Source organism: Carassius auratus, chromosome 6 (assembly GCF_003368295.1).
Source record: "Carassius auratus strain Wakin chromosome 6, ASM336829v1, whole genome shotgun sequence".
Taxonomy (NCBI): domain Eukaryota; kingdom Metazoa; phylum Chordata; class Actinopteri; order Cypriniformes; family Cyprinidae; genus Carassius; species Carassius auratus.
In genome coordinates, this window is record NC_039248.1 from 22,904,679 (window position 1) to 22,913,929 (window position 9,251).

Here is a 9,251-nt window from a genome sequence, read left to right on the forward strand (position 1 = left end):
AAGCTTATTTGTTTTAAGGCCAAATCTAGGTTTCTTGCAACTCTTGATTAGATGACCTATGCTAACGTAGGTCAAAGTCAATAGCGGAAAATACGCTTCCGGATGACTTGTTTTTTTTTTTGTTTTTTTTTTTGCACATAAAAAAACATATCTATTCTCAAACTAAAGCTCAAAGACATAAATGTTGACTTGCTGATGCTACATTTGTTGTCAGTGCTTGAATAAACTCATAGCATTGTATTTTGTGTTTAAATTTGCACTGCTGTTTGCTGTCACGCTTTTATTTCTTGAATCCTGAGGCTATTTATATTTTTGGAGAATCTCTTCTAAAAGTAACCTACTTAGTTTTGTAACACGTTTCCATTTTTGCATGTCTGCAATAAGACATGCATCTCAAGACGTGTCTCAGTCTGGTTTGTGTTAGCAGTCATTAGCAGTGACACTGATGGAAAAAGAAATGCCAAACCGTTGCAACCGCTTTTTAAGATGCTCACTTTAAATGGGGTTTGTAATTCCAGCGCCTGGATGTTTTTGCGTACTCATTCAGAAATATGTTTCCAAATAAGCCCTTGTGTTCAGAACATTAGCAGCACATGCTTGACTTGGATGTCGTCGTACAGATGGTTTGCGAGAGTCAAGCCAAGTGGTTTCTTGCTGGTATGAGGAAGCCAAATAATGGGAACATAAAAGTCGTAGGAGGGAGGGATGTGTGTGCATTTAATGGGGGCAGGAACAACAAAGAATTCCTGCAGAAAATGCTGGGAGTGAATTTAAATTACAGACGAAGAGGAATTCTTCTGTATGTTTGGGTGAAGCAGAAGCTTTCAGGGAGGAAATACAGACTGATGGTTGTCGCTCTCAAAGAAGAGTCCCAGTTGCGCCAGAATTTACTTTCTTTAAAGTTTTCTTTAAAGTTTGGTGACCAATGGAAGACAAACGGGAACCACGGATAACTCTTTATCATTACTAACCCTAGTTTGAGCCCTAAAGCAAAACTTCAACAGATAACTGAGTGAACTCTTTATTAAACAAAAACAAAAAACAACAAACGTAATAATTTGACAGAAAATGAGTTAGAGTAATTCATTAAAATAATGACTTTTAAAATAAGATTTTTAAGTATATATATTTTTAAATAACCAAGTGGGGACATACAAATTGGCTATTTTTTTTATTATAATTTTTTATATATAAAAAAATATTTTTTATTTGAAATTTGTAATAAATCATAGCATTCTTGTTTAAAAAAACTTAGCAATTATTTTAATGTGTGTGGAAATATATATATATATATATATATAATATATATATATATATATTATATATATATATATATATATATATATATATATATATATATATATATATATATATATATATATTATGAAAATATTTAATTTAATAATTGCTTTTTGTAATTTTTATTTTTAAAAAAAAAAAAGTAATTCATTCATTCATTGTTTTAAAGATATAATCCAGGGGTGAGTACAACTATTTTTGTTGTTGTTTGTTATTAATTTTATTAGTAATAAAACTTTGGAGACCAAAATACTGTTGCACACAATGGTATCTGTTACCGCTTCCTTATAATGGAGTAAATTCTGGCAGTGTGTGTTTATTCAAAGACAAAACAAAAATAGGAAATTAGATAATGTTTATTCATGACGCATTTTAAATTTGTAACTTTTTTTTTACTTTTTCCCTGATAAATGAATTTTTTGATGTTAATTATATTGGTAGTAAGGGGAATTATGGATCGTGTAAGCTATCCTGAACTGACCCTCCTTCTTCTTTCTTCATCCGTTCTGTGGAATCCAATGGTCTGTCTGCGTCACCCAAACATCCCCCACTTCCTCCATCACAACACGTACCACCAATTAGCCTGCGCTATCGCTAACGAAGCCGCGGCCTCCTCACCCTCCACGACAGACAGCAGATGTCCGTGTTTCTGCGGGAAGCGTCCACTCCGTCACACCAAGGAGACGACAAGATGGCTCTCGCTTTCTCAGAAACGGCCATTACCTACTTTCCTGTGCAAGAAATGATTCCACGGCTCACAAGACATATCCAGCTTAATTAAAAGCATCTGCCCTGCCTAACAATACTCAGCTAGTCCTGTTTATTCTCCTATAATGCACTAAACAGCACTAATCAAAACAAACCTGGTCTGAATTCCCTGGCCAGCCTTGAAGCCAATTATCAGATGCAAGGGATTTCTGTTTTCTAAGAGTACTTTGTTCATTCTTTCCTACAAAAACCCTGTCTTGTTGTAAGGAATTGGTCTTTAATTGTCTTAAATTTGAATGCACAAAAACAAGGCCATTGAGGGTGCATGCACATTAAGCCTGTTCAAGTTTACACAGTCTCCGTTTTACAAGCTATGTTTTGTCCACTCCAAATTTTGGATGAATTTTCTCTGTTTTATCAGTTGAACTATTGACATCAAGTCTTGTTGCAGAGCAGTCCGATTGTATTGATTGGACGGTTGATGTTAATCCAGCATTGTTAGATCCACCATATGGTTGATTCTCATGGTCCCAGGACGCTTATTTAAGCCGGGATGCTTATGATGTGATGGACAGGACGATGTGAATGACTGTTAGTAAACCACCTGTCATTGATGACGCAATGTTGATCCTTTATTTTGATGATCACTTTGACTCCCTTTTGGAAAATGTACATGTGCTTTTTACTACTGAATACTACTGCTAACCCCAAACATTTATTACAGTTGTTTACACAATGTTTTATTATATTATATTATATTATATTAACAGTAGTGCATACTTAAGTAGTAGCTTTTCAAGTTTAAGAAAGGTGTGTCTAGAGAGTCTTTCGCAATCCAAATTGTGCATTTTTTTTTTAAAGCTTTATGCAAAACCAGTCTATAGTTAGCACCTATTTGCATATGCTTCCAGCAAATCAATGAATGTTGCATCATTGAATTAATTATATATATATTTAACTATATTACATTTAAATTTATTTTAAAAAATACTGAAAAAAATAACACACACACATAAGTAACACACTTTTACATAAGTGACCCAAAAGGAAGTGTCTCTAGCTGATAATTTGGTTTCCTCCGCCAGCAAACACATCAGGATTGTCTATGTTGTGACAAGTAACAAAGAGTTCTCTGATTTGTTCTCCAACTGCTTTGGTTACTGGAATGTTGTATGGAAATGCTATAACAATGTTCCATTGCAATTACAACTGTTCATTATATATGTGACCCTTGAGCACAAAACCAGTCATTAGGGTCAGTTTTTGGATTTTGTGATTTATACATAATCTGAAAGATGAATTAATGTTTGGTCTGTTATAATAGGACAGTATTTGGCTGAGATGCAACTATTTGAAAATCTGGAATCTGAGGATGCAAATATATATATTGAGAAAATCACCTTTAAATTGGTCCAAATTAAGTTCTTAGCAATGCATATTACTAATTACTAATTACTAATAATTAAAAACACAATCTTTACTTATCCTAATGATTTTTGGCATAAAAGAAAAATCGATAATTTTGACCCATACAATGTATTTTTGGCTATTGCTACAAATATACCCCAGAGACTTAAGACTGCTTTTGAGCTCCAGTGTCACATGTGAGTTTTAAGCCCCTCCCTCCAAGCTTTTGTTTTGACTTCCTGTGGGTGGAATCAGGTTTTAAATAGGACGTCCAGAGCCTCCCAAACACACCCTGCTCATCCCAACACGGGACGCAGTATTTCTCCTTCTTGATTTGACCCTCTGTGACTCGGATAACATGACACCTCTCATTATCTCACCATCTCTAAAACCAATCTCGTTTTCCACACGAGTTTGAAGAAGCTTCGAGGAACCAAACCAAACGGGTTGTTAAAGACCATAATTACACCACTATCAACATTATTTTCCAGCATCATCAATCGGAGCTGCACATGCTAGAAAACGTTGGCGGTGTTAGAGGAGTATTTTTGTGCCATGTATTCATGGTAGACTGATTCAGATTCAGACTTGAGTTCTCAGGTTGCTTTTTTAAAGCTCCGGAAACATTATAAGGCTCAGTTTAGATGTTATTGAGATTGTAAAGAGTCAATATTACAACTGATTGAGAAATGAAAACCCTTTCTGTGGGTCATTTCAATCGCACACTTTCTAAAAGCAGAAACCAAAGGCAAACTGTTCTTGTATTTCACTAGAACTCTCCGTCTTGTGAGCAAACACATGGCAAAGCTCCCAGTCGAGTTACAGGTGTAAGCTGGAAAAACATTTTGTGGTTTATTTACAATAACAGTAACTGCTAAAGGTGTCTTCATTTTGATCGTTATGAATAATGAAACGCTAATGAATAATCCTGGCTAAATGTGCCCTAAAGTGGAAATTCCCATATTTAAGGGAGTTTCTTGGCTTGGATTATAACTGGCAGAGGTCTGTTGTCATGCAAAACGGTGACATCTGCCAGCATTTGGCTTTTATTTATACTTTGAAGATTATTAACTGAAACACAATAACACTTACTGGCACGCATCCAAGATGAAAGATGGTGCACAATGTTGGCGGCAACATCTTGCTGTCTTCTAAAATACAATTCGTGCAATATGGTGAAGAAATATTGAATTACATAAAAAAAAAATTGCTCAGTATTTTTGAGTGCCATGCATTTTTATATTGAACAAACTCTTAATTTGAGGAAATTATTTTCAGTGTGCAATATGCATCAGATCTTCAGAGTGATTATAACCATTAAATGAATGGTTAACCCTTAAATAAAAAATTGCTGATAATGTGCTCCCCCTCAGGCCATTCAACATGAGTTTGTTTCTTTACAAAACAGAAATGGAGAAATTTAGCATTCGATCACTTGCTCAGCAATGGATGCTCTGCAGTGAATGGGTGCCGTCAGAATAAGAGCTGATTAAAAACATCACAGGTAATCTAGTCCAGCCATTAATGTCTTGAGAAGACAAAAGCTGCATGTTTGTAAGAAACTAATTCATCAAGATGTTCTAACGTCAAAGCTTTGCTTTTGGCTAAAGAGTCTATAAAACGTATCGCGCTTCCTCCAGTGAAAAAGTCCATCTCCTGTTGTCCTCTCACATCAAAATCCACCCACGTATTTGTTTAGAAACTGATTTGGCTTGTAAACAATGCTTGATCTGTACAGATTTCTCTCCTGATTCAGACCAGATGACTTTTTCATTGGAGGAAGTGTAATGGATTATGGACTCATATTTTAGCTGAAAGCAACAGTCTGAAGATCAGAATGTTGCTTGTTGCATTTCTTTTGGTTACATAAGATGTTAACTGATGGACTGGAGTGGTGTGATGTTTTTATCAGCTGTTTGGACTCTCATTCTGACGGCACCCATTCACTGCAGAGGAGTCATTGCTGAGCAAGTGAAGGAATGTTACATTTCTCCAAATCTGATGAAGAAACAAACCCATCTATATCTTTCATGGCCTGAAGGCAAGGACATTTTCATTTTCGACTGAACTATTCCTTTAGCTGATTGTATCTGTAATTTTAAGATTGATGTTTAAACATTAAGAAGCAGCTTTTGAAATGTCTGACGATGAGCAGGTCTGGAGTTGTGAGTTATAGATGTATAAGCCAGACGTTCAGCTTTCATGAAACAGTTGAAAAATCCAGCTGTATGTCAAGCTGACCTGGAGATTATTGAGCTAACTCACTAAAGCCAGGTACAAGGAACGAGATCCCGTGGTAAGCACCGCGTGGAAGGCTGTATTGGAAACTATGAGAGAGAGAAAGAGAGAGATTAAGAAAGACAAAGAGAGAGAGGCACAGCGCCTAAAGGCGTAGACCAGTCTTTATGGTTCAGCGAAAGGTAAAACTCATTACTCGTTCTGCCATCTTCAACCATCTAACTTGGCTAAAAAAAGGTCTCAAGGCCTTCCCCTTCATACTGATAACATGCAAATTAAGAACCAGTTAGGTGAAAAAAGACAGTGACACAAAGCAGAATAGACTTAAATTAGCATGCTAGGAATTGCGTACAGATAGATGTAAACACATTCAAAGAACAAATTCAGGTTTACTGATAAAAGTTTCCAGATTTTGTTTTCATTTCATAGCTCACTGTTTTTTTAAACTTAGGTTTTGTTCTGTATAAACAAGATATTTTCCACTGTATTTTTTTATATAAGAAAATACTGTCCATTTTTCTACTTCAAAATTTCACGTTTTATTCTATGTGTTAATTAATTAATTAATTTTTATTTTATTTTATTAATTCTTTTTTTTATTAGCAATGAATTTGTAAAAATATGCTATTTCTTTTTTTCAGTTATTTATTTATTTTTTTTAGGTGTCAATTAATCAATCAATCAATCAATCAATATATATATATATATATATATATATATATATATATATATATATATATATATATATATATATATATATATATATATATATATATATATATATATATAAATTTAAATTTTAGTTGCAATATTACCTGAAACTGCATTACCAAGCCTTAATTCGTTTTTCATGTAATATTGTCAGTGTCTACAGTATGTAACGGAAATGAAGTTCTACTCATTCATTGACTTCAGAGCAGAACTTCTATCAAGTAAAATCCATTCATTTCTCCACTTTCTAATGGGGAGCGCTGAAGTTTCCTCCGAGAACCGCACAGTTTAAATGCACTCATGTGAATACCAAAATTAGCAGCGACTTAAAAGTAGGTCTCTTTCCTTCAAGCTCTCACAATAAACAAAAACAACAAATAACCACTAAAAAATGTCATCTGGTGCAGTAAACATGCCACACTTTGTCTAAAACCTGGAATGAATCTCACAGACATTAAGTGTTTCCAGTCTAGGGTGAATCATGGCTGAACCACACTCATTTCCTGTATGTGTTTATGTGGGGGGGGGTGTTAGCTGTCCGGGCTTGTTTTTAGCGCAAAACTGGATGGAAAGAGGGAGGATGACTATAGCTGCAGTATCACAGAATTTGTTTTTTTTTTTTTTTTAAAGAGAATGTTCGATTTTGAAAATTCAAATCGAAACCGACACAACAATGGAAATTCCGTGATCAGTTACATCATGTGTTTAGCGGAATGTTCATGTTTTATGAGCTGTAAAGTTCCAAAAACCATCAAATGTATCACCAAAGTATCTCATCTGATTACAAAGTGACAGTTTTATTTTTAGAGCTAACTGTAATAAAAAAAAATATGAACCACCGCCATGCTAGAATGATTTGAAGAAATGTAATTGACATTTTCGTTCTGATTCAGAACTTGATTACATACTGAACCGTCCCCGCAGGTCAATGGTAGTGAAGATAGACAGCACCAGTCTTCTGGAGCACCAAGCCCATCTTTTTCAAACCACAATGTAAAACAAGTAAATGCAAAGTATATTTATAGGAGGTGGAAAATAACCCATAAATACATTCTGCATGACAAGAAATGTGTTTGCTGGAGGGGAACTATACCATAGATGCACCGTGTTTACTCTGGCTTTGTTTGTCTTTGTTTAAGAGCTGTCTGACATTGTATCAGACCACATTCCAGGGGAAAGATTTCTGGAAGAAAGTGCTCCATGCTGTTGAAATCTGTCTGTGCCACCTTGTCAGAAAGCTCCCGTCTTTAAATAACAATGAGACTGAAGAGAAAGAGCACATCCTTTATCAGATCTATCAGAATGATACTCCGTCCTGTGTGTGTGGATGAGGGCGAGACTGCGCTTTCAGGAATATTTCACCCAGAATGAAAATTGTGTCATCATCACGTCATTACAAACCTGCATGACTGGCATGAAGCATAAATTACGATATTTTAAACGCTCTCTAAATTCCTGTTTTCTAGAAAGAATGAACGAATAAATAAAATGCATGGTTTTTTAGTAACACAAAGAAACATATTTTGAAGAATCTCAAAAAGCTATTTTCTCTACACCATAAATAAATAAATTATGTGCATTATATTTCAAATCATTAGCATCGTATAATATTTCACCTTTTTTTTTCTTCATTAGAAAGAAAAATACAAAGCGATGACTTGAGGGTGAGTATATAATGACTGAATTTTCATTCTTGGGTGAACTAGTCCTTTAAAAAAATAGACTTGAGTGAATAGACTAAACATCTGGGAAGCCAATATTTGTGGTTCACTGACATTTTCAGTGTTTTGAAATTCAACTCCCTATAAAATATGCTGGAATGCAATGGGAAGAAGAGAAAGCGAAATCGAGCAGCTGTACAGTAAATGTTACAGTAGTGTAAACTTGCACGCCGGACGCAGGTTTGTTCACACTTATTTGTGCTTCAACCAGCATGCACCTGTCCCATCTCAAGTCACACAGCTAAACAAGCGTGACTGTTGCACACACACTTCTGCAGATAGATACGGCAAGACAAACACGTGGAAAAAACAGATCCACAGACAAGTGAGAAACAGATAAACAGATTCTAAACAATATGTAAACCAAGTAAAACTGTTATCTGGGAAAGTCTCCAAATGTTTCAGATTAGACATTATACAAAACTCAGACATTTCATATCAGATTCTCTCAAGATTGAATGGTATGAGCTGTGATCCACATTATTACTGTTCAATACAGTTCATTAGAAGTGATTTAATAAATCAGTGGTGTCATTTTAGTCATATTTGCGCCACAAAAGTTTTCCAATCTGTTAACCCTTTAACTGTCACCCCGTCCCATATACATTTACTTCAAAATATTACAATTAAATCTAATCTTGACAAACTATATATCGTTGGAAAGGTCTAAGACTCCTAAATATATATTTTACCAATGTTTTTTTGTTTCAATGTTTTTTTGTTTCAATGTTTTGTAGGAAAAGTAATAGATTAATGTATGAAAAGAGTGCACATTATACATTATAACAGGAGTTTTGACATCTTCGTTGCCTTTTTCTCTATCACATTTTAGAAATCATCAGAAATTATATATCAACTGAAAACTTAAAATCTCAAAATTCATCATTTGAAACCCATTTTAAATTCAAACATTGCATTACCATGTAAATGGTACATCAATATCATGTTACAAAATGTTTTCAGTCATGAATTATAAAATTTTAGGTTGGCATCATGCACATTCAATTCTATCTTCAAAAATGTGAGTGACAGTTAATAAACTATAAAATAATATTTTTGGGAAAAAAAAATATTTTTCTTCTTTCATTTATTGTCCAAACAAATAATTGTAATAAAAAAATGTTATGCCTCTTGAATATAAATAGTAGTAACAAAGAAAACATCACT